The sequence below is a fragment of the Phalacrocorax aristotelis genome, chromosome 1 (assembly GCF_949628215.1).
Source record: "Phalacrocorax aristotelis chromosome 1, bGulAri2.1, whole genome shotgun sequence".
Lineage (NCBI taxonomy): Eukaryota > Metazoa > Chordata > Aves > Suliformes > Phalacrocoracidae > Phalacrocorax > Phalacrocorax aristotelis.
In genome coordinates this window covers 215,045,096-215,071,255 of record NC_134276.1, presented here as the reverse complement: position 1 = coordinate 215,071,255, position 26,160 = coordinate 215,045,096, and the positions used below count along the sequence as shown (strand labels likewise).

Below are 26,160 nucleotides of genomic sequence, written 5' to 3'. Positions count from 1 at the left end.
ATGGAAGACTTCAATATCTCTGGTATAATTGAATTTCAAATTACATTATGAGATCTCTTGCTGAAATAGTTTTTAATCCATTTAGTATACCAGATTAGGTTTTGTACCATTCTTCTTTAATTGGGATTGTGTTCAGGAACTGTTCAATAACTTGCAGAAATCTAAATAATTTATAACAGCCTTATCTTTATTAACCAAACTTACATTCTCATTAAAAAAACATTCATTTGTTTGACATGACAGGCTTTCCATAAAACTGCTCAGGCATATCAATCAGGTCAGCATCCTTTAATTTATTACTAATCATAGCCTATATCAGATTTTCTTTGATATTGTTTGGGGTCAGTGTTAAACCAATGAATTCATAATTACCTGGGATCTTCCTATTATATGAAATATAGTCTCCTGGATTCTGCACACTGTTCTTACAAATTTATGCACACAGAAGCAACGCACTCGGGCAGTCTAGCAATTTTGTTGGCAATCAGCTGGAATGAGCAGGACAGCAATACAGCCACCCCAGCCCCATCCGCACGGGATCCCAGCATCACACAACGATTGGGGGAGGGAAAGACCTCCGGGGATCTCCAGACTCCCCTCTCACAGCAGGGCTAACCTCACCCTTCAGGCAGGCTTCTCAGAGCCTTGCCCAGTTGAGTTCTGCAAGGATGGAGATCCCAAAAGCTCTCTGGACTCCTGTTCCAATAGTTGATCATCTTCACTGTAATATTTTCCCCCCCTAATACCTAGTTACAATGTCCTTTGCTGCAACTTAGGTTGATTGCCTCTTGCTCTGTCACTGTGCGCCTTCAAGAAAAAACAGGTACTGTCTTTTCAATAATCTCCTACAGGCAGTTAAAGACAGCAGTGACCCTTATTGGCTTAAGCCTCAATAGCCTCTACTCTTCTGGGTCCCACCAGCTGATCTCCGTGGGCTCAGCACTGTAGGTACATGCTGGCTCTCATGTGGCAAAATGCTCAGCTTCACCAGTAGCTGCAGTGATGAGGAACAGACTGCTCAGATACTGAGAACTACTTATTTACCCTTCTCTGCCAAAATGGAGGTTGACAGCAATAGTCTCCTGGCTTAAATGCTACCTAAGTCCTTGCACCCCCTCAGTGGAGGGTGCCAGTGAGCCTGGAGAGCCTAAGGAAAATCTTGAGCAAGAGTCACCTCTGTCTAGCTAACGAGAAAGAAGAGGTAGGTGGACGTAGGTGGAATTGCAGCTCTGCTGCTTATGCGACCTTGCAGGTTCATGTTCTTCCTTGTTTAGAGATGTAATCATTTTATGAAGAACAGTGACCCGAAGAGCTGGGAACTTAATTTAATACATTTCATAAGCACCTGGGTTTGCTGCCTGATTTACTAAAAGATATCAACACAATTTTTGGTGGAAAAAAAAATGCCATCTGTGTGCTGGACGCTATAAATCTCAAAGGGTGAGGGCATGTTTCAATGCACGGTACACTCAGACCTCTTAATTGCCTTTCCTAAATGCCTGCTAGGTCTCCCACTGAGCTGGAGAGGGGTGCCTCAGCATGCAGGTGACCTCTGTAATGTTTGCAGGAACCATCATATTAATTTACCGCCCTAAAAAGAGTTTTAAATAAAACCTCCTAGCTACTCCTTAAATCTAGGCACTGGGATGAGAGGGAAGGAGATGAGGATATGGGGAATATCCTCTTTCATCCTTCTGGCTAGGAGTAAACGTCAGGGCAAGGACTGGCATATTGCAGAGGCGAGGATGGGTTTAAAAGACAAATTGGTTATTAATTAGATCTGCAATATTAGGGCAAAATAAGTGATGGTTTCATTAGGGCAAATGAGCCAAGGGTGCTCTGCAAAGAGGGGCTGCACAAAAACTGCCTTGCAAGCCCTGCAGAAGGGCTTTAAACTATGTTTGGAGGAGGCTGGCAACAAAAGTTCAACTGATGGAGCGAAGTTCCTGTAGGAGGAGGAAATTGTCGTAGCTCTCTGAGATTAGACTCTGACTAATGGGGAGAAGATTGCTGAGAATAGGAAGGTGGAGGTGAATTAAGTTGAAAGAGATAATAAAATCATGGAGCATCTTCCTCTGAAGAAAGGAAGGAGTGGGGAAAGCAGGGAAAGGAGAATGGACATTCAGCTGTACAACGACAGGAATCAAGACTAGGAAAATTATGTCTGTAAAGGAATAGCGTGACTATGGAGGACTAAAATGAGAAAGACCAGGGACAAAGTGAGTTTCAATTAGGAAGGGATATAAAGGGTGATAAAAAAAATGCTCTGAAAAGGTATCAGAAATAAGAGGAAGGCAACGGAAATTATAAATAACTGAATTAACGGAAAATGAGAGAACAGAAATAACAACAGAGAAAAGACTGGGCCATTCATTATTTCTTATGCTTTACCCATGGAGAAAAAAAAAGAAAAGATGATGAACTGATATTTATCGGAACTACTTTTACCAAGGGGATAAGACAATCCAAAATAGCAAAAGAAACAGTTGAAGTAATTCAAAGAAGTTAGACAAATTCAAGTCAGCAGCACTGGGTGAAGTTCCCCCTGGAGCACTTCAGGCACTAGCCAGAGCAATGTCTGACTCATTAGTAATTATCCGGGAGAGCTCACGGAGAGCGGGGGAGATCCCAGAGGAGGGGAGAAGGGCAAACACAGCGCCTGTCTTTAAAGAGGGGGAAGAAGGACTTAGGCAATTATACAGCAGCCAGTTTAGCATGTAACACAGAAAAGAAATACAATAAACTGTTAAACAATCAGTTATTAAGCACTTGACTGATAATAGAAATACACAATCAACCAGATTGGATTTGTCATAAATGAGTGATGTTAAAACCATCTAATTTCCATCTTTGAACCCAACAACTGTGCTGTAGAATAAGGGGGAGGGAGTATATGTCATATATTTTGAAATAAGCAGGGTTTTTAACACCATTTCACACGACATTGCTATAAACTGACCAGCAGCTATGATCTCTGTGAAATCATCTTAAGACATACTTGACAGAAAAAAACTCTATTCACACAAGAATTACTAATTCCTTTCCTTCGAATTTAGAGGGCTTTCCAAGTGGGGTCCCGCAGGGTTCGCTCCTGGACCCGATTCTAATATTTTCATTAGTTATTTGGATAACAAAATAAAGAATATATAATTACTCCGGAGGATGTGTTCCAAAATGTTGCTGGGAGATTGGAGTAATAGTATAAAATCAACCAGATTTGGTTCAGTAAGGTCATACGCAACAAAATATGATGATGCAAAGTGGCAAATCACTGGCCAAGCAGCCATTCAAAGGAAAAAGAGCCGTGAAGGAGACACTGAACAGCACACAACTGTTGCAGAAAAAGGCAAGTCTTATTCTGGGGCGTATGAACGAGGGTGTAGTAGGTGAAACATCAGAAGCAATTATTTCACTCTAATGAGGGCTCGGCTGGAATACCAGGTGTGGGTTTGGATGCTGTGCTAGGAGAAAGTAGAAGAAAGATGGAGACAAACTGTGGAGGGGCTAGAGGAAAGCGACAAGGATTATAAATGGTTCAAAAAACTTGGAGGATTTTCTTTGCTTTTTCCAGAAAGGAAAAAAAAATGTGTGAGAAGATGAAAACTATCTTCTGAGACAGAGGAGACTTATAAAAAGGATATTGACAATTGTTCTGGGTACAACAGAACTAAATTGGCTTGATTTCCCACAAAATCGTTGTTACTGGATATCTGAGAAAGAAGAAAATCCCACAAATCAAACCTAAAAGCTTTCTAATTTAAAGCAAATTTCTTTGCATTAAAATTCAGATTTCTAAATTAATTCCTAAGTCTTCCTCTCTGGAAGTTGATTAGCCTCTCGCAGGGATGGTTGGATTCTGCTCAGGGCACCGAGAGGGAATTGCAGGCTCTCTCCAGCTCTCCCGGTCCGTGAGTGTCTTCTCTAGGTGTGCCAATGCTTCCACCTTCCCTGTGCCCACCCAGAATGCAAAATATTCATGCAAATCTTGTGTTTGTGCTTTAGCAGTTTCAAACACGCTGTTAATTATCCAACAACAGGAGGAAGCCAGGGATACAAAATGAAGCATGGGGCTTTCCCAGACCAATAACGAAATCAATCCTTCCTCCTGTGTGTTGCACAGTTTCACCAATTTTCTCTTCTAATGTGCCGGTGTAGCTCTAAATAAGCAGAAAGAAGAGCCTCCTTTTCTGCAGATCTCCAACAGACAGCGTGCGGTTGACAGGGGGATGAACGTGGTGCTGCGATCCTCTCTTCCAAGGGCTAGAAAAATTAGTGAGTGCGTTGGAGTGCAAAGCACTTGTGCGAAAACACACATTACATGGCAGGGAAACAGAGCGTTTCTCACTCTTCCCTAACAAGGAACTCCTAATTTGCAAATAAAGGAATAATACATGGATAAAGTTTGCCAGAACCATTGCTCAAGAAGGGCAGGTGATGAGGAAAAAGACAGAGGGAGTTGACAGGCTATCTGGAAGGAATATACTTTCTCTGAACTCTAGAAAGATTATGAAACAATCTGCTGGATGTCTCTGGGTAGAGATAAAGGAAGAGAGATATAAAAAAAACCAGAAGCAGTCTCATGGTAGAGTCTATTGTACACCAACTAATGAAAAAAGGAGATTGAGGAAGGGGTTTTTTTTAAATAAAGGGGTCATGCAATGAAGAAGTGCCGGTGGACCTCAAGGAAAATGATACACCAAGGTCAAGGACATTATGAATGTTAAAGTGGGAAGGAAAAGAAGAATAAGGAGAGGCAGAGTGAATTTAAGGTTTTGACTGTAGCTCACCATGGCCCTTAGGGTCTTTGGGAATTTTCTGGTGCTCTTGAAGGTGTTACCTTCCCCTTTCTTAGACTAGCACCAAGTTCTGAACGATCATACAGCATGGACAGGTTTCTTGTGGGCATCTTTCTTCTTGTAAAACACTTTGTTTATTCCATACAAGTAACATGACCATAGGCTGAGCTTCTTAATGTAGGTGGAATCATAGAATCACAGAATGGTCTTAATGTAGGTAGAATCACAGAATGGTTTGGGTTGGAAGGCACCTTTAAAAGTCATCTTGTCCACCCCCCCTGCCATAAGCAGCGTCTGCAACTAGATCAGGTTGCTCAGAGCCCCGTCCAACCTGTTTCCAGGGATGGGGCATCCACCACCTCTCTGGGCAACCTGTCCCAGTGTCTCACCACCCACATCATAAAATATTTCTTCCTTCTATCTAGTCTGAATCTACCTTCATTTTAAAACCATTATCCCTTGTCCTGTCACTACTGGGCCTATTAAAAAGTCTGCCCCCATCTTTCTTATAAGCCCCTGCAGCAGATCTGCAGCAGGGTTTTGGGGAGGGAATGACATCTGTCCTTACTTTTGGAGAGGGGGCAACTAAGCACTTGTCAGCCCTTAATATTATTGAGAGGCACCATGGAGAGTCATTAGTACTGATGAATTTGTTGTGGATTTTACTTTGAATGGGGGCTGACCTACCGGAAAGCAGCTCTGCTGAGAGGGTCCTGGGGGTGCTGGGGGGCAGCGAGGTGACCCTGAGCTAGCACCGGGCCCTTGGGGCCAAGGAGGCCAACGGTGTCCTGGGGTGCATGGAAAGGAGTGTGGCCAGCAGGGCGAGGGAGGTTCTCCTCCCCCTCTGCTCTGCCCCGGTGAGGCCACAGCTGCAGGGCTGCGGCCAGTTCTGGGCCCCCCAGTGCAAGAAGGGCAGGGAACTGCTGGAGCAAGGCCAGCGCAGAGCTGCCAAGGGGATCAGGGGCTGGAGCATCTCCTTGTGAGGAAAGGCTGAGAGACCTGGGCTTGTTCAGCCTGGAGAAGAGAAGGCTGAGGGGGGATCTCATCAATGCCTATAAATATCTGAAGGGTGGGTGTCAGGAGGATGGGGCCGGGCTCTTTTCAGTGGTGCCCAACGCCAGGCCAAGGGGCAACGGGCACAAGCTGGAACACGGGAAGTTCCAGCTGAACATGAGGCCAAACCCCTTTGCTGTGCGGGTGCCAGAGCAGGGGCACAGGCTGCCCAGAGAGGCTGTGGGGTCCCTTCCCTGGAGACATTCACCCCCCGCCTGGACGCGGCCCTGTGCCCCTGCTCTGGGGGTGCCTGCTCCAACAGGGGGTGGGATGGGGTGAGCTCCAGAGGTCCCTGCCAGCCCCCACCAGTCTGGGACTCTGTGATTCTGTGAATATTTACCAATAGTGTGATACTAAAGGTTTTCAACTTAAAAATCACCATATGGCCCTTGTATGATGCTTGTAGCATCCCCATTCAGTAAATAAATAATTCCTGTTCTCAAATGGATGAACCAGAGACAAAGAGTTCAGTAATTTATATTTGGCAAATTTTGGTAAGCCTGAGAGCTGAGACCCCCTTCGTTCACTGGAGAAATGAGGTGTAAAATCAATGTTTGTACGGTCTCTGCACCTCTCCGCTTGGCTGCCTGTGGGACGCTGGGCTGGCTGTAGCTAGCATGCTTCACATGTTGCTGAAAAGGTGCATGAGGAAATGATCAGAGAGGGTAGGATGTGGTTAAAGCCTCACTTTGCAAACTGGAGCTAATGTGAGGGAAGCGTATTATGTCTCATATCCATTAAGGCCTCCAGCAATCACCTCCCACTAAGACGAAGGAGCAGCAGAGAAGGAATTGTGACTTCCTGAGGCCCAGTAGCTCCTGGAGCTGTTCCTGTTAATATTCAATTATGTGCTGCCCTGGACTTAGAGCGCTGAACTACGTCTCACTCCAGCCCCCAGGCTCAGCTGCAACAAACACAGCTGCAGGAGGCTGAGCCACAGAGAGAAACAACCCCCAAAGCAAGGTTATCAATCACACCTCCAGCCACCAGTGCAGAACCAGCACGTAGGAGGAACCATGCCTTCCACCCCCTGCCTTCTCCATCTCCCCTCTCCAGGCTGCATGGCTTTGGGAAGAGGCTGCAGGTACGAGCTGGTTATACTGTGAGCTGTGGGTGGGGTCATCAGACTCCTTTTCCCCATGTGTTTTCTATCCTCAGTGTGCTGATTGACCATACAATGTCTGCATGCACTTCCTCTCCATCTCATACCATGCAGCTTCTGCTATGGCTCTTCCTTCACCTCACCTCCCAAACCCGAGTTCTCCCATCCCCGTTGATCCATCTACCCTCTGATAAACCTCTTCCACTTCCAGACCACAGTGTTACCTTGACATTTGCAAAAGGCCACTGTGTTTGTTCTGCCTGAGAGTTATATTGCTCACTCTTTTGTCTTTTTGCTTCATAAGCCCTTCAAGGCAGAGGTTATCTCCTAGGGCATGACAACATAGTGTCCAGGAAAAGAAGACCCCTGATCTCAGTTGGTGTCTAGCAGCTGTAACAGAGACAGGAGCATACACCGTGATAGAGAGGATGGTTCCAATTTTATAGATTAATTGCCAGAGGTTAATGGATCTTAACTTATATTCCAAAGTCATCCTTCCAGTAGAGGTCCATACACAACGTCTCACTGTAGAACAACTAACGCCTTAGTTCCAGATAGCATCAGTGCCAGATCATTCCTATACTTCCAGGAATCCATTTGGAGAGCGTGGTATTGCTGGAGCATACGCCATTTGCGGCTGCTGCAGGAACAAATGCGGGACATAAGGGAGGTGGCACACAATACATATTTTGTGCATCCAGTTTATGCATATGAAGGCATGGCTTTTTTTAGCTTGCAGTTTGTCACGCTGAAACTGTCTGTTGCCTCAAAACTAATCGCAATTGAGATGAGAGCGGATGTTATGCGTGGCGTTAGGATAACTATCCTGCAGTGGCTGGTCCAAGCAAGGTGCAGCTGGTAGAGGAAGGACATACAAATTCAGCCTTTGCTCTCAGGTGAGAATGGGTCTGATCCTGTCCTCCGGTCCTGGCCTGACCATTATCCCTGTGTTCGCCTCCCAGCGCTCGCTGAGGCGGAGATGCAAGGCTAGAGCTCTCCCATGCCATTGTCTCAGTTTGTCAGTCGGGAGGGCTCCAGCCTAGGTAGGAACTCAAAAGCTTCCCTTCTGTCCCTAAGGAGATACCCCAGGCTTGGCTATTGTCAAGCCTAAGCCAACTCGGAGCCTCAGCTGCAGCGAGGCTACACCAGAAAGGTAGAGCGGCGTTGTAGGACTCAGCAGGCTCAAGCCTGTAGTTGGCATTGCTTGTCACTGAGTTATGTAGGCGTCTCAGTGGCTACGCATCTACTGACCACGTTTGGAATAGGTGTGGATGGGGGATCTTTGCCCACAGCTTTAGTGCCAAGATGAACAGAGCAATAGACTGGCAAGCTGTGCTAGCTCTAAGGACAGCCCAACCTGGCTCCTCTGCCATGTTTTGCTTTGGGAGCGACGTACAAGCTAGATCGTTCCCCAAAACTAGAGACAGGCATTTCCAGGTATGAACTTTTCCCTTGCCTACGATGACATTCCTTGAGTTCCTCTTCTGTTTTGCTTTGAAAATAGTTTGTTCCCTGAACTACCCTGGTTCCTCTGCTTTTCCATGATATCTCTTGCCTGCCAGGATCCGGCGGTGCTGCGGCTCGGCGTAGCTACGCATAGACTAATTGGCTGGTATGTAGGTGTTGGGTGGCTGGAAGGTGGCTGCCAGCCCTGGTGCGTTATGGCTAAGTTCTGCTCCAATTTCTGATCCGGATCGCTCCCTTCTGCCCCTGTGGCAACTTGCAGAAATATAACCGTCTTTGAAATTCTGTTTTCTCCCAAGTAATCTGAAATTAATTATTTGGCTCAGAAGCTTTTGGGAGAGAGGGATGGACACATACATGAACAGAAAAGCAGCACAGCAGAATGTTCGTTTCCTTAGGGAGGCAGCCTAAAGAAATATAAGCATTTATTCTCATCTGTTGCTGGGCTTACGACCCACACAAATAACAGGGGAAAGCGAGCAGGCAGCCGACTGCAGAATAGGAACAGGGAAAATGACTCAGCAAGCTTGGCACCAATCTGGAGAAAATGCAGGTACATTATAACCTTGCTCTAGCATCAATCTCGTCCGTGACATGACGTAGAAACAGCAGCTAGCGTAGGGATTTGCATCTGATGGAAACATTCTTTCTGATAAATGGTTTAGCTCTGCTCGTGCAAATAGTTCTATACAGGAGCAGAGCAGGCGAGAGGCTCCCTTCATATTTTCTGGCAAGGGAGAGAAAAAGTCCAACGGAAACCTCTCATTGCTTTTTAAATATCCCTTTTTTTTTTCTGTATTGGTCGACAAATAGCTGCCGAATTAGAGTTTCATGCTTTGTTCATGTCATTTTTCCTAAGATCAGTATTTCCTGCTACATCACCTTAGAAACTCGATCAACAAACACTCTGCTCTACACGTAAACAAAGCTTTATTTTACCCTATTTTTGACAGCAGGCAGTGTTTTCAAAACCAGAACGTTTCAGGTTCTCTGGGCTATTTGCCTCAATTTCACAAGTTGGTTTTGTTTCTGAGGGCCTGTCAGCATTGTTTATACCTAGATCTGTTTCAGTAGTAATGTTTTCATGTGAGTGGTAAAGAAAATGTATTACTGCAAATTGCTTTCTGGAATCAGGCTTTCTTCCATTCAGTCGAGAGTCTAAATGAAACTGCACTTTCTAACACATGGGAACTAAAGAGTGAAACAAATTATAAAGAGAAGTGAAACGAGAAGATCCAGTTTCAATGACAAAAATGAACAAAAAAAGCAGCAAAGACAACACTGACAAGTAAGCAGGACTGTCTCCAAAGCTCAAGCTCGAATAAAACCCAAAAGTGTTATCTCTAACAGAGGAACTGAAGAACTCTGCCGAGCCCTTTAACCATTTCCTCGTGGAATAGCATTGGATCTCGTCCTGACCCCACAACAAGGGTCTTTTTTATTATTATTATTATTGCGGAAAAATAGAGCTGGAGCCCCATAAAGTTTTCTTACTTTCTTTCACAAGATGAGCACTTCCCAGGTAGCTGCTGTGAAAACCTGAATTAATCCAACAGCAAACGGAGGATTTTATTTGGCAGTTTTAAAAACCTGCACAGGAACCCCAGCCATTGAGCTTCCTGTGGTCTGCCACAACACAAAGACAGAGTCCATCAGATAGGGATTAGTTTTAAGGCAGATATTAAAGCCTATCACATGATGAAAGATTTTCCTATACATACACCTCAATGGGATGCTTTAAATTCTGTGCGTGCACATGTATATGCACGTGTACCTGCACGCCGGTGTTTATTTGAACCTTTCTCATCCACAGGCGGATGTAGCCTTGGGCTTCTTCAGGCCTTTCCAAGGAACATGAACTTGGGAGGGGAGAGGGAGAGAGAGAGGAGAGTCACCTTTAAACCTCGCATTTTCGAAAGGAAGTTTTTGAAGGAAACAGGCTCAGGTGGAAGGAGCCAAGATCGTAAAGATTTTGTAACTAACAACATTTTTAAGAGGCGGCAGAATCCCTGCTCTTTCTTAGCGCAAGACCTCATTGCAAGAATTTAAAGCAAATTTGGGGAAAAAAGCGCCCTTTTTACAGAAATGCATTGTTTTGCTTTTCTGCTCGGCTGTAACCTAAAGCCTTGACAAAATGAAATAAAGCTGTGTGACGATGCACTGTCACTGCTGCCGCCACCACTCTGCCTCCTGCAAATCTCCCAACGTCATGCACCGATCTCCCCATCGGAGCCCGGTAAGGGAGCGATGCCTTCTCCCTCCAGCCTAAATCCTGCACCAGACAAACTTACCCTTCGGCTTTGCACAACACGGCTCGGGTTTGCAGCAAGCGGCTCTGCCTGAGGTGCCGTTTCCCAGGGCTGGCGTGGCTAGGTAACTCTCTTCCCATGACACAGCAGAACAGCAGCAGCAGCAGCAGCAGCAGCGTAAAACAGATCGGTTCTGGCAGTACTCCTAGAAGAATACTTTATATCCCAGCTCCAGGCTCTTTCTCCTTTAAGGATGATCTGAAGAAGGGAATATGGAATAAAGAGAGGCTTAGTGCGGGAGGGAAATAAGCCCCAGGGAGATAGAAAGTGAGGCACGCTGGAGCTAGAATCTGTGGCGGTGGGACAATCTGGATAAAATGGCAGAAAAGAACCCAGAGGTGGAATGCCCCCCACCCCAAACTGCCTGAGGAAGGACATATAAGTAAAGATGAAGCATAGGGTGGGTAGAGGGAAGACCCTGAGAAGAAGGAAGGAAAGGAAGATGAACTGTTTCTCAGTCAGTTAACTCTTTTCAGCTAAAATGATTAATAATTTCTATGAAACTCGTGCTTATGTATTGAAAAATAATGGTAGAGGTATCTGAAACGCTGATTGTTTACGTACGCAGCTCGTTGCACGGGCACTCAGAAATGAGTGGGGTGGAGGACAGGTACTTTAACTCCAAAAGCATTAATGGGAGAGCAAAGGGAGATTATCTGTCATCATTGCCAGGATTGGGCCTGTGGCGTCAGACCGGGCGGCTCCGATCCCCTCCCGCAGCTGATGGGACACGCAACCAGCATCAGTGTCAAGCCCACAGATGGGGAAAAGGTTGTTTATGTGATTCCCTTAGAGAAAACTCGGTGGGACGCTGAAGGAATTAACTTCCAAACTTAGTGTTTATTGCATCCCTGGGTCATGCTTTAATCTGCCGAGGGGCTGTGATTTCCAGCAGAAGCTGTAAGGAAGAAACGAACGCGGCACGCTTTGCCTCCTTCAGTTTTTAACTGCAAATCTGTCCCCCCTCTACAGGCTGCCCCCTCGGACCTTGCACTTGGCCACCAACACCGATGCGATGCCACCGTTTCGGGTGCAGAATCTGGGGAGATCCCTTGGGAACTGTGCGTCGCCTTCCACGCAGAAAACCCCGAGACCCCCCCCCGCGCATCAGCCGGCCCAGCAGAGGTTCGGCGGTGGGGACCATGGCGGGCTTTAGCTTCCACAACCCCAAATCCTGGGGGCAGAAGGAGAGAGCTGAGGGAAAAAAAAAAAACAAAACAAAACCAAAGCAAACCCAAAGCAAACCCAAGGCAGTTCAGCACCGCAGGCAGAACAGCAGCCTGAGGAACGCCGGCTGCCCGCCCGGCCTGCCCCAACCCCGGCCGCAGGCAGAGGGATGGAGCGGGGCGGCGGGGGGGCCTCGCAGGGGACGGAAAATGTCTTCGTCTTCCCTTTGCTCCTCTCCGAGGGGTGGCTGGTTGTATACGCGGCTTGCATTTTTTTTTTTTTTCCTTGCAGTGGCAAGCGTAGGTCCCTAGGAACGCTTCCTTCCAGCCTCTCGGTATTTGCAACCTGCTGCAGAAACCCGACGGTATCAGAGGTTCGCTGCCCTACCGACCGGCGGAGTCAGAAACCGCGGTCGCGACCCCCGCACCAACCCCTCACCGCCACCACCGCTCGCCTCTCCAGCCTCCTTAGTCTGACACAAGTTGGGTTTCTTTTTTCTTGTTCTTTGTTGTTGTTGTTGTTGGGGTTTTTTGTTGTGTTTTGGGTTTTTTTTTTTTTGTTGTTGTGTTTGTTGTTGTTGTTGTTTTGCTGCCGCTTCCAGCACCGGGACCCACCGCGGCCGCAGAGGAGCGCCGGCTCCCGCACACGGAGGGTGCGGGGTCTGGAAGCCGGGAGCGCGGCGAGCGGTTGTTTCCCTCATTCCCTCAGCGCCGAGCAACGCGGGCGGTGCAAAGAGGGGAAAAAAGGGAGGGAAAAAAAAAAAGAAAAAAAAAAAAAAAGGAAAAAAACCCACCTGAATTAATAATAAATACAGAAGGCGGGAGCGCGGCGGCGCGCCCTGCCCGGCCGGCGGAGGGCGGGAGGTGTGAGCCCCCCGGGGCAGGGCGGCGGGGGTCGCAGCCCCCCGGGGTGGGCCGGGGGTACCGGCGGGTCCGACGGTGGCGGTGGCGTCACGTGAAAGTCCCCTTTAAGTTTCCATAGAGAGGCCCTCCGGGTGTCACATGATGGACATGATATAATGAAACAACATCGTGGGGAGGGAAGCATTGGGGGAGCCCGGGGAGGCGGCGGCGGCGGGGCGGCGGGGTGTCCCGTCCCCGTCCCCCGTCCCCCCCCCGCCCTGCACCTGTCTCGGTGCCCCGCAGCGATGCGGTGACCCCCCCCCGCCCCCGCCGCCGGCGCTGCCCGTGGCCACCCTCGTCCCTCCGGGTGGAAAAGGGGGAAAGGCGGCGGAGCAGCCGGCGGAACGACGGGCCGCTCTCTGAGGTAACTTACCGGCGGGACGCGGGCAGGGGGCTGCCCGCCGGGACGCGGGGTTTGCGGGGGGTTTGCGGGGGAAAGCGGCGGTCGCGCCGTGTTTGCGGGGTGGCGGTGTTTGGGGTGCGGGGTGGGGGGTGTGTGTGCCTGTGTGGGGGACACACACGGGGACCGGGGGCGCGGCGCTGTCCCCGCGGAGCGGCGGGCGTGTGCGCGCCCTCCCGCCCTCCATGTCCGCATTCCAGCTCATGTTGCGCAGATAAAATTCAAACTTGAGGTAAACACAAGCGGCGGGGGTGTGTGGGGGGGGGGGGGGTGAGGGAGGCTTGCTCCATCCCGGCTCCCGCCGCCCCCTCCCCTCCCCGCCGCTCCACCCCACCCGCGGAGCCCCCCACGCACCTGGGCCACCAGCGACGAGCCCCTCACCGGGGCCGCCGGCGCCACGCTCCTGTTCCCCTCACGGGGAGGGAGATGGCGGGCGCCCCCCCCCCCCCCCTTTCCCTACGCCGCGCACCCCTTCGTAGGACACGGCAAGTGTGTGTGCGTGGGGGGGGACGACGGACACAGAGCGCGGCAGGTGCGCGGGACGCTGTCGCGACATGGGGGGTGTGTGTGTGTGCTTATCGCGACGTGGGGGAAGGAGCGAAGTGACAGCCGAGCTGCGGCGAAGAGGGGGGAGGACGGGACTGCGCCGTGTTGTTTTTCCTCGCTGCGTGGGTATCCCGAATCGAGCAAAAATAACAACAATCCCCCCCAAAATACCCCCTCGCCCGGGGGGGGGCCGGTCCGCATTTCCAAGTGCGTATGGAGAAAACAAGATGCGGCCGCGGGGCGGGGGGGGTGGGGGGGAGGCGGGGAGGGCCGGGCCGCGCCGCCGCTCGCCAGCCCGGGTCCGTGACACAGGCGGTGCCGCCGGCAGCGGGTATATTTAGCACTTCCCCCCCCTTCTCTCCCCGCCCCGGCCCTCCGCATGCTCCGCGCCCGGTGCGAGCGAGCGAGAGGGCGAGCGGAGGGTGATGGAGGCGGCCCGTCCTGCCGCCCCACAGGTGGGTGCGTGAGGGGAGGAATGCGGGGGGGGGAGGGGGGCAAGGACCCTGCGGGGAGAAGCGGGAGCCGTGAGGGGAGCGCTGGAGCGGGCGCCTCCACCCCTGGGGACGGAAGGGAGGCTCCCTGAGGGGTGTGCGGTGAGGCGAGTCGAGCGGTGGGGGAGCGGGGTCCGGGTGCGGGGCGAGGGGGAAGAGAGGGGCCGGTTGCCGCGGGTAGAGGCGCTTCCTGCGTGTGGCGCAACGCGGGGCTGTTGCGGGATTGCGGGCGGGGAAGGGCCGGGCGGCCATGGCGGCGGCGGGGGAGGGGGGACGGGGTGTGAGGGCGCGGCGGCCCCTCGGGGAGGGTGGGGGGGGTTCTCTGAGGGCGAACGGCCTCGCTGAGGGCGGGAAGCGCGCGCGACCCCTCGACGCGCGGCCAGCGGCCCCCGCCTGGCGCCTCCTCAGCACTGCACCAAGGCGGTGGGACCGGTGGGCACGCCCACCGCGCCGGGCTGGGCCAATCGCCGCGCCGCTGAGTGGCCGGACCCCCCCCCTCCCTTCCCTCCTTACCCACTCCCCCTCCCCTCTGCCCGCCCTTGGCAGGGCGCGAGCGCCGCCCGCCCCCGCCCACCCGCCTGTTTGTTATGGTCGGGGCCACGTGCCGCCGGCTCAGGCGGTCACGCGGCCCGGCCTCGCGCCGCCCCCGGCCGTCGCCCGCCCGCGGACAGGGGGACCCGCGGGGTGAGGGGAGCCGGCTCGGCACGCCCCGCCGGCGGCGTCTGAGGGGCACCGGGGCCGACCGGCCCCCCCCGGGGGGTCCCGGGGCCCTCCCGACAGAGGCAGGCGCGGAGGGGGAGGCGGCCGGGACCCCCTCGCCGCGGGGCCTCGGCCGCCGTGCTGCTGAGGGGAGCAGCTCTTGTGGCCCGGCCCCGTGAAACCTCCCGAGGGGCCTGGCCCTGGCCAGCGGGTCTCTCCAGGGCCGACCTCTGACAGCCTCTCTAGCCTCCGGAGAGGGAGGTTTTTCTCTCCGGAAGAGAGCTGTTTATGCCCAGTGATACTTTTTCTTCACTCTTTTTTTTTTTTACCCCCCCTCCTTCTGTGCTATCCTGCGTAAGCCACAGCAGTAGCTACGTATTTACCTAGCCTGGCGTTGTTAAGGCATGCCGCTTTATGTAGGTGACGCAGGGGAATGCCATGGGGACTGTGTTTAGCTGTCGGTCTCCTGAGCCCGAAACCTTGAGCCTATTTATAGGTAGGTTGGGCAGTCTTTAGCGTGAAGGACTTGTGCCACGTCCGTATCTGTGGCAAAGCGAGGTATCTTAAATGGTGGCATCTTGTTTCCTACAATTCTTTGTTTCTGGAAATAGGGTTTTATGGAAGGCTCTGGAGGAATGGTTGCTAATGGCGTACGAGAAGTCAGGAGTTGAGGAACGTAATGCCATTTTAATGTAACTTCTCGGGTAGCAGAACAAACAGTAAAGGGATACTCAGTTCTAGAACGGCGGCTTTCAGCTTGCGGGCGGTGGACCCCAGCTGTCTGCAAACAACTTATCTGGGGTCAGTAGGAAGCAACAGAGGAAACAGCAGCAGTTTTCTGTAGGCTTGTGTTCCTTATACAGGTTTTTGCACTACTGAAGATTCCGGGGCTGACTGCCTTTCTAGATCATGAAAATATTTTGGTTTAGAATAAGCAGAGTAGGGCTGTGTTTTGTTGTCTGTGTTCCTACTGTCCTCTTAAAAAAATAAAAATACAATATATTTTTAAGAATTACGTAACCATTAATAACATTGTGACTCTCAAATAGCCTTAAAGAGTTAAATAACAGCAGATGAACGAGAATAGTCAGGAAGAGGAGAGGTGGTTTTATAACTAAGGATGAGGATGGTGCACAGATATTTAAAACTGCTTTGGAGTTGCACCGAACAGGAGTCTTCACTTAGCAGTAGTAGTATTTTAATGCCCTATAAATACAGAATGTGAGAAAGAGGATGGAAAGATCAGATTTGCAATTTTGTGCCGACTAGTCCAATAAACGGATCAGGAACAGTTTGCAATGCTTTATGTGCTTTCACTTCTCTTCCATCGTAACTTTATCAGTACAATTTTTTGCAACTGAAATTATGACATTTTCCAGACACTGGCTGGTGTTGATGAGGAGGGAATCTGGCCTTAAAACAACAAGGGGGGTAACGGCTCTGGAACGAGTGAGAGGGCTGGGGTAGCAGTCGGCCGTGCTCGGCATAAGCTGTGGAGAGCTGGGGTTTTGGGTTGGTTACAGGGGTCATTTGAAGTGGTGTGATATGTAGAAATATGTTTATTCAACCTGGGTAGTGTTTACTTGCTCTGTATGGGTATATCTGCATATCTTTGGGTTTATTTTTGAGGGATGGGGTTGGGGGGTCAGGAGGGGTGGGTTGGGGGTGGAATCCACCTTAAAATAGGAGTTAATAGGGGACAGTTGGTCTGTTAGAGGTTTGAGAGTACTGGAAGGTGCACAGTAACAGAGCGTGCCAGCCCCTCTGATTTTTGGGTGTATGTGGAATTGATGCACCAGGAAATTGCTTCCTCTGTTTTTGTTGGTGCGATGCAGTTAACATAAAACGAGTCCTTTGGATCCAACATCCCATTTTGCTTTAATATAACTAACATCATTTATCTTCTTAGACGGCTAGAGGAAAAAATATTTCATTTTGTAACTTAGTTCACCTTCTCTTCAGTTGCTGTCAGTTTATGACGAGGCACAATGTGTGCTGTACGCGATGTTCTACAGAGCTGTTTTGGTGACAAATACAATGTATATGAAAAAAGAGCTATGAAAAATAGGTATTGTGCCAGTTCTCTTCTATAAAAACAATACCGCTTCACCGTTTAAAGAGGTACTCGGAGTTTCATTTTAGGATCTAGTGCCTTGCCAAATTTCAGTGGCAAAAAGGTTGCTACTTTACTCTTGTAAGTACTTAAAAAGCATATAGAAAAGAAATATCTAAACCAGAGTTTGTATTGGGAAGTAGTAAAACCTTCTTCTGCTCTAATAAAAAGGGAAATTGTGAATTTATTTTAAAAACGTGTTGTTTTTGCTACTAGTAGCCTGTTAAATGGTTAAAATTAAGAGAAACTCTTTAATCCAGGCTAGATTATTTTTTTCCAGTTGCTGTAATCACGTGCTTACTGTATTTCTTTTATATTTAAAAATAAAAACAGAGTCATGTTTTTTGTCCTCTCGTGTATAGTACAACTAACTGTAGTCGATCATGCAGTATTTGCCCGGTGTTCCGTAAATGTCTTGCTCCTGGAATTACTGGTAGTACCAGAACATGAGCTTAAAAATATGGTAACATAAAGGGTAAGAGTGCTTGCTGGAATATGAAGTAAAAAAAAAAGTTTTTCCTCAGCAGTTCTTTCAGGTCAGTTTGATGATAATTTTGGATCCCGACTCGTGGCTTTCTAAATGACTGGAGATGGAATTAATGGGGCTGCAACTGTTTGTCACGAATTTAGGCATAAACAGTGTTTTTCTTTTGGCTCTGGATTTAATGCAAACACAGTATAAACTCCACCATCTTTTCCAGCCCTTGGGGATGCTGCACCTCAGCCAGCAGATGCGACATTGTTGTCTTAACAGCGAGGCTGTTTGTCGGGGTTGTTTTGTTCTGAGTTTTACCCTTACCAAGGTCGGAGATTTCACCCTTCCGTAGATGCCTGCTCTGGGCACTGAATGCTTGCAGGGGGCCCTAATTCATGAATTTTCATGAGCTATCTTTAGCTCTAGAAGGAAAGTCCCCTGTATTGTGCTTTTTCACAGATGTGAGTTTGGAGATCTCTGAAAGCCTGGCATCTGTATAGCAAAAATATTAATTATGGTAGTAAAGCAGTCGAGCTGAAAAAGTTTTATAAGTTTCTTAAATAAAGTGATATATTTGGCAGAACAGTAAAGTGCTAATTGTAATCATATGCATGTTTTAAATAGTTTTAATCAATATGGACATTGGAGTTTTGCTATTGACAACGGTTTATTTTATGAAGGCTGTAGCCTAAACATGTGGGAAGTTTTGTGGATGAGGGGAGATGGTACTGCTCCGGAACTAGCTTTCACAGTCAGCTGAATTTCAGTGTAATGTTACCTGAAAACTAGTTTTTCATAATTGTTGTGTTATGAAGCATTAGTGAGGCTGCTGATAGTGAGGTTTGTATTTTTTTATTCTTTCTAGGCTATAAATTTGTTACTAAAGTATAAACAAAAAAACCTGAGAAACAAATGATTCAAAGGGCATTTGTTAAGACCATTTGTAAGCTGTGATTTTACAAACGCTCCTCTGAATATGTCTTGTTTAAGGAGTAGGTCCTGCTGAAGAATGAAAATTGTGCAATTACCTAGCAAGTATGCAGAGCCAGTAAATACAAAGATACTAAAGCAGTCGTATTTTCTGTCCTATATTTCAAATTCTTACTCTCTTGCAACCAAACCCATGATGTGCTTACATGTAGAGAATGCTGCCACAGTAGTCTAACCTTAACAGAAAACTCGCGAAGTCAGCGTGCTAGTAATTCAGAGGTTCTTTCTTTACCCCCTTTGTGTCATCTCACGAATTGTCAGAAGCAGCAGCTAATTGCCCAGGTGGGAAGATGGGATGAACAGAATGGGGAGAGGGAAACCTGCTGAGCATCATGCTCTGCTGTCACAAGATCGAGGTATTTCTGATGTTCCTCTTTGCATACAGGAACAGGCTGATTTGGCTGTGTGCTACACCAAAACGTAGCAGTCTGAGTACAGCTACTGTCGTGGGCTGAGCCTGAAGCAATCCTGATTTTTTCGTAGTGCTTACTGGCTTGCGCCCGCATAACTTCTCCCGAGACAGGTGCAGAGAGTTTTTGGATCTCTCTGGAAAACATCCCCTGAATCTGGGCTAATTTTTTTTTCTCTGTGTTGTTTTGGGTATAATTTTGATAGCATATACATTTTCAGAAAAGAAAGATGGCATTTATATTTATTTGGTAACACTGTGGATGGAATACCCAGAAAATGTGCTAATTTGAATAATACTTATGTTCAGGTTATTGAATTTCAGCGTGACTGTAGTAGCTGCTGTAGGAGCTTCTGCAAAAATAGAGGTGTAAATACATAAATTACAGTGTGCAGAGGCAGTAAGGTAGAATTGAACTGATGTTCAAATTTTAGCCTATTCGGAAAAAAAAATCAAGCATTGTCTCTGTTTTGTCGTGGCTCCTATTTCAGTTGACGAAGTAAAGGTGTTTCCCAGGGGCCAGATGCTGGATGGTTGGTGGTAGCTCATCCAGAAGACCTGTGTTCAAAGCTGAACATACCACCTTTTTGTGTTTAATTACTGAAATTTGGGAAATTTCTTGTTACCCAGTTAGTGTCAGCAGCTGTGAAGCCTCCTGGGAGGGAGAAGATGAGTCTAGCCACGGTGTTTACTTTTAGCAGGAGGAGAAGTGGGAGGTTCCTGGCTATTGTTGGGATGTGTTTTGTGAACTGAAAGCGATGTTGACTTGCTGTATCATCAGAGTTCTGCAGTTCGGCATTTTTAGTGTCGTTTCCTCTGCACCACCCCTTTTTTCCTTTTTTTTTTCTTTTTTCTCTTTTTTTTTTTTGTGTAGTGTAACTTCACCTGTTAATCTGTTAACACCTGCTGTGTCATCTGTGGTCCTTGGGACGCCTTTAGGTTCTACTTTCTGTGACTTTATGGCAGTGCCCCAGGGTCCTGGAGCAATCAGGATTACTTTTGTCCTTTCAATAGAGAACAGGATTCCAAATGCATGAGCAGCAATAGATCTGTTTTCTTGATAAGATGTACCTATAGAAAAGGCATAGGTAAGAGAAGCCTAAATGGAGCAGCAGTGCTAAAATCCTGCAGTATTAAGTACTGCTTGTGTTCTAGGGCAGATGTCGGTGATGGTTCGACTGCATGAAATATTATGCTTGTTGCAAAGAGGCTTTTTAAGTGCAGCAGAGGGATGTGTGAGTATCATTGCCCTCTGCCGGAGGAAATCAGCAGGACAGTGCTGTCTGGTGGGTCCGAACTGCCAGCGCTACCCGAAACTGCTGCGTGGGCTCCTGGATGGAGTTCCCTCCCTTGTCACTCTGGCTTCCTTGTCAGCTCGAGTTCGGAGCTATACTCTTTCTTCTAGAGCTGCAGTCATGGCCCCTACTCAAGCCAGATCGTCTGATTCCTCCTCTTTCCTTCTTAGCTGTGTCCGTGGGCATCTGCTCAGTGAAGCCTGTGGCTGTTTGTATAAACAGGAAGCCAAACAGTGGATCCAGCATTGCGGGACCTGCTGCTTCTCCAAAGATTGTTGTCCTGGAGCCACAACTGATTCTGGTAGCTTCTGCAGAGAATTGCACAGCCTTCCCATAAAAAAGGAAATAAACCGACTTTAATCTTGGGATCGTTAGCCCGGTCAGTTTTTGGTAATCCAAAGATACCCATAAAACAATATTGACCTAGAAATCAGTATTTTGAATGTAAAAGATACTTAAATTTGAAGAGCGTTCCCATAATATGGAACAGGAATGAGATTGGACCAACTTAATATATGTGGTTTTGCTAACATCAATTATATCTGCTGTTCTGATAAGCCTGTAGCATAACACAACTACTTGGGAGTTTTTGTTGTTTGTTTTTTTTTTTTTTGAGGGTTTCTGTTTTGTTTTGTTTTCGAGTTTTTTTTTTTTTTGTGGCTTAGTAAACTGCCGCCTTTTTGGTTTTCAAGAAACTGCAGTTTTTGTATATGACTGGTGCTGAGGTAAAAGGGAGATAGCAAGGGTAGAGTTGGCTATACTATTGCAGTGGGAGTTCAGTGGGAACCTCTGTTCTCCCAGTCCTTTGTCTTAATGGAATTGCTGTCATTCATGAGGAAGTCCTTGCTGAATATTGGAGAGAAAAAAGTCAAGAGATGGTGACCGGGGAGAAGTAACTGTGAATTGTGCATTGAAATGCTACTTACTGAGTAAAGCTGAATTACTCAAAAGCAGTATTGCTTTGATAATGAATGTCACCTATAAGCAGCAATGACTTGTACAGGAGACCAAAATTGCATAATATAGTGGGGAAGAAATGCTGGTAGAGATGTTTGATATAGGTCAACCCAGGCCCCAGCATCGCGATGGGAGAGAAGCATCTTTGAGAGCACTCTTTCAGCTACAGAAGCATGGAATATAGGTTCTCAGAGGCAGCCTTGGCAGCAGGATCTAGCCCTTCATTACTGCAAGCAAGCGTGCAGTATGATTCCTGCAACCATTTTCAGGCTTCAAATTGAAACCCTCATTGCTCCTCCCAAAAGGGTCTTCCACTGTTTGATTTCACTGATTTTTAGAAATCTAGTTTTTAAATCTAGTGCAAATGTAGTTCACAGCCAGTTTATGGGCATTTCTTGTACAGTGTCCTGTCATGTAAATGCCTCTCTTTCTCTCCCTTGTGTTTTGCAGATGCTGCATCTGCAGGCAGCAGTTGCATGCATAGCCCTTGTTTTGTTCTAAACCAGCAGTTCTTCACTTTTTCATGCCCTTCCGCCACTTCAGGATGTATTGCATGCCCCTGTATTTTAAAGGCTTAAAAAACAAGCCCTTCTAGTCTTTTCCTGTAAAGCAAACTTGGTGTTCCTGTGGGTGAAGTTACTTTTGAGGAGGTTTATGTAAGTTTATTCTCCTGGTTGCTGGATCAGGCAGACGTTATAAATACAATTTGTCATGTCTGGCGTTATCCCGGTCATAGTCTCTGTAGGACATATCTGGCTGTATTTATCCCTTTCGTTGATGTTTTCCTTTTGAAATTACAAAGTACTGTTATTATCATGAGCAGGTTTAATTCTGTTCCAGATGCTATGGGCTGATAAAGTAGTAATGCGTCTTCTGGCAGTTGCTTACAAGATCAGTTACCATGAAAAACTTGTATTTACCCAAAGAGTATGAGGTCTCCTCTGAAGAACAGTTTAGCGATGTGCATACAACTCCTGATAGGCAAGGGCTGTAACTTATTTTTCCTTTCTTACTCTGCTGCTTTAGGAAAATCTTCCCAGCTAGATTAAAACTGGAAGTCAGCTCTGAGACAGCTCTGAGATGCAGTTTCTTTGGTAGCTGTGTCAACATTAATTATTGTATACCTCTAATGTTACCATATAAACTGGCATCTTTTGTGGCCTGAAAAGTTTATTCTGGGTAAACTATGCTTGGCTTATTTAATTTTCATATTTGGTGCGTGAATCTTTGCAAAGACCTTAAGCAAGGTTGTTAACTGCTCACTGTTCTTTTCAGTAATGTGGGCAGAAATGCATGAAGTTCTTGGAAGAGGCTGCAGCGGCTCTTTCTGACTTGAGGATTTTTCCATCCATCCCATTTTTGAAATATTCCTTTATGGTTGTGCCTGCCGTCAGTATCTGTACTAGGTCTTGTCTTCGGTCTGCTGCTGCCTTGCAGGAAACAAAAATGGGTGAATAAATTTGTCCTCTTCCTGCAGGTGGCATTCACGACTCCTCTGTTTTCTTCTGTTGTTTTTCTGCCTTTCCTGTAGCAAATGGAGACTTTGCCTATTTGCCAAATGCCAGTTTATCTTCGTGGTTTGGTGGTTCTGGAAATTTAAAGAATCTACAGGAGAACAGAAACTCAAGCAAGGAAGGGACAGCAGTAGGTAGGAGCTCTTCGTCCACTCTGTCCTTACCATAAGTGGTGGGGCCTTACCTGGCATCCTGTTCTGTCAGTATTACAAAATTTAGCTGCAGTCAGCCTTGAAGGTTAGCTTGCAGTTGTAATGCATGTTTTCTGTTCTTCTTGCCCCTCACTGCCACCAGGTAGTCAAAGCATGACGATGAATGTGAAATCCATCTTACGCTTTTAGTAGTGTTTAGGGTAATCCTCCTGCGATTGCAGCTGCCTGGTTCGGAACTTAAAGGTTTCTTGAGTGAGGAATCGGATAGCCATACCTGTTTTTTCTATAGACGAGGGCCTGTAAGTAAATGACTTCATATCCTGTGGTTGTAAGGTACATGTTTCCCTGGCACTCCTGGTGTGTGCGCTAGACGGATGGAGTTTCTCAGGATACTTGCTCTTAAGACTGACTTTGTAGCAGCATCTCCTGCAGAATTGCCCTTGAAATCTAATTTTTCCTGCTAGCATTATCTTAGCTAAAAATGGATGAAAATCATAAAGACAGGGTTTTTTCAGCTAATCAGTACTTGTCTGACCCTTTTACTTCTACATTCTGTGCCTCTCAAGGGTTCTGTTAAATAATATTTATATTAATAGTACCACTACTGCTGAATCTCTCCTGTGGTTTATAAGAGCATATTTAAGTATTACATTACATTAGTCGGCTTCACTGATAGCACAGGATTCAAGTCGTTTGTATTTGCAGTTCTGCTGCAAAGTTCTTGATCTCCTGCGAGCATTGTAAATAACAGAGGTTGGGACTGCAGAGAGGGAGATTTCTAGCAGCCTGGGCAGCAGGGGCTGGGATTCCCCAGCACTGCAGGGGAAGGGGCCAGCTGGAACTGTCTTGAGATACATTTGTAGTCAGCTTGCCTTCCTGGAGCGTTCGATACGTGTGGGTCAGCATCACCAGCAGAGAGGGCACAGCAAAGGGGGGGGGCAGCGAGTGAGCGGAGTACTGTCTGTGGGCGGCAGTTCCTGCAAGAGGACTGAAAGTGTAGAAGTGCAGAAACTCGGAGTAGGTAAGATGGAAAATCAGAGGCTGTGAAGAAGAGACAGATGACCAGCACAGGGAGAGCTTAATAGGTGAGGTTCTCTTTTAGCAAAGCTTAATATAAGAAGTTTAAACAAAAATGTTTACTCTGTACACAAAAACCAAATTTGAACAACTCACAGAACTCTTCTATATTTCATCTGGTTATTAGTAATTCATGTTCTTCTAGTACATATTATTATTATGTACTTTTGCTAACCTAAGAGGCCTATCAGTTGAATTTTATAAGCTGTTTATTACATATTACCTGCTTCTAGGGTGGGAAAGATAGCAGCGTGGCCACATAGGAAGGTGTGCCATCCCATCCTCCGTTACGTGACAGGATAGCAGTATCTGCACCTCTCGCCTTTGCTGGCCTGTCTTCCTGCATTGCTGAATTTCTGCTTGGATCTTCCATAACCCTAACCATTGGCCATGCTTCCTCTTTGGTCGTGTACTGCCCTTTCTGAGCGCTGTGTGACCTAACTGTAAATACAGCAGGGGTGATGCCTCCTCTTGAAAGAACCGTTGAATTGATGGAGGAATTAACTTCAGAGATATTAAGTGCCCGAAGCTCTGGTGCAGAAGTTAGTTCACGAATAAAACAAGAATCTTAAATGTAGATTTCATGGTACGATGTCATTGTGCCACCACTAGATGAATGTGTTGGCCCAGGATAATGCTAGCTTTTGAAGAGCTTATCTTCAAATGTTTAAAAATCTGTTCTTGTGTTTTACCATAAACTGGTCCAGCAGTCATCTGGCGCACATACTGGAAATATTTTGTTTTTATGTGACTCATTACCATGCATTTGTAGCTACGGTTATTTTCTCCTAAAGGATTTGTTCTGCCATTTAATTACCACGATTCGGGGCATTCAGGTTTGACTTACTACCAATGTAGAAATTCCTCCAGGGCTGCTAACTTCTAAATAGATCTTTTAGACTATGTGCCCATAAAATTACCAGTCATCTTATTATTTTTGCATTAGTCTAAATTAGGACTTCAGTGAGGTTGCGTTGCTGTGCTGCATGTGTGAATCTTGGAACGTGCTTCAGGTGTCAAAGGGTTGCTTATGACATGTTTGGGGTTTAGCTGCTAGAGGTGCTCTGACTTGTGCGGTAGTGGTGGTGTGTACTTCAGCTGATGAAATAATGAGTGAAGTACCATAGCAGATGTTACTACTGATAGTTCGGACTCCATATAGCTTGAAAAAATCATGAAGAATCATTGCCCATGCATGCTTGTTCTCACTAAGGTATTTCGTTAATAGCTAGTGATTGTTGCCCTTTATTCTTGCTTTATTAAGTATATTCTTCTGTTTTCTCTGAGACATTACAATCAGAAAATCAGAAGTTCTGTTACTGTTTAGGAGAAGACATAACTGATGCTTTCTGAAGGATGGCATTGCAGTTTTTTTCTGTTGTTTTATTGCTGGAGGGGTCACTTCAGATAGCAGAGCTTTCGATTGGGTCAGTGTTGTTCATTATTTCTTCAGTATTTCACAATTATTTTTTCTTACCTTCATTTCCTTGTCTGAGACACTTTCTGCTGATGGTGTTTGTGATGCTACTGCAGATTTACTGGTAACTTCTAGTAAGAATATTAAACTGGAAATGGCTTCCTGAGTTTCTCGGTCTTGTCACTTGGTATAGGAAGCCTGGGGTTGTATAATTGCTATGTAATTTGTGCTTCAAAAAAAAGTCTATCTTAAGGCTGGGCTTTTTTACTTCCATTATTAGAAGAAAGATTCTAAATGTCAGAGCATCCAGGGTCTTGAAAGTCTTTGAATTGCCAGCCTAACGTTTTGAAGGGCTATTTCGTACCTACCTTTTTTTTAATGATAATATTAGGTTTTGCCTTATGCATCTCTTCTTGCTCGTGTTTATTCCTCGAATCTTCTATAACCAGGAATTCTATCACTCACTACCTCTTCAGTCAGGTAAGAAAGCAAAACTTCTGGTCTGTGTTCGCAGGATTGATTTATTCCATTCTTCTGATCATCCTAAACTGTGTCTGCTCTGCATACTTGGCTCAGATCTGAGCTGGGTTTGCACCTTAATTTGCCTGCTGCCCACACTGTTAAAACAGCATGGGACATGGTGTCCTTTAGCATCTCTTAATATCCTCCAGAACGTCTGAAGTCTGTGGTGAGTTAGCTTGCTGTGCTGGGCTTTGATGTGTAGTGCAGTTGGAATCGCTCATCAAAGCAGAAACACGGTTTAAGAAACTATTCTTAATCATCTTGCCGTTGTTAACTGCTGCTCCGCAGCTGAGACTGCATGAAATGACTG

General features: G+C 47.1%; 1 long non-coding RNA gene across 2 annotated transcripts in view; it reads left to right on the top strand.

The window, feature by feature from the left end:
• The first annotated feature begins 12,960 nt into the window (after positions 1 to 12,960).
• The window catches only part of LOC142051921 (uncharacterized), a 124,861-nt gene continuing 111,661 nt past the window's right edge, over positions 12,961 to 26,160 (top strand). The window contains exon 1 of one of the 2 annotated variants that reach the window (XR_012658673.1): positions 12,961 to 13,157. This is a non-coding gene — a long non-coding RNA (uncharacterized LOC142051921). The remainder of the gene's footprint in view (positions 13,158 to 26,160) is intronic. The other variant, XR_012658674.1, reaches the window with a different exon arrangement.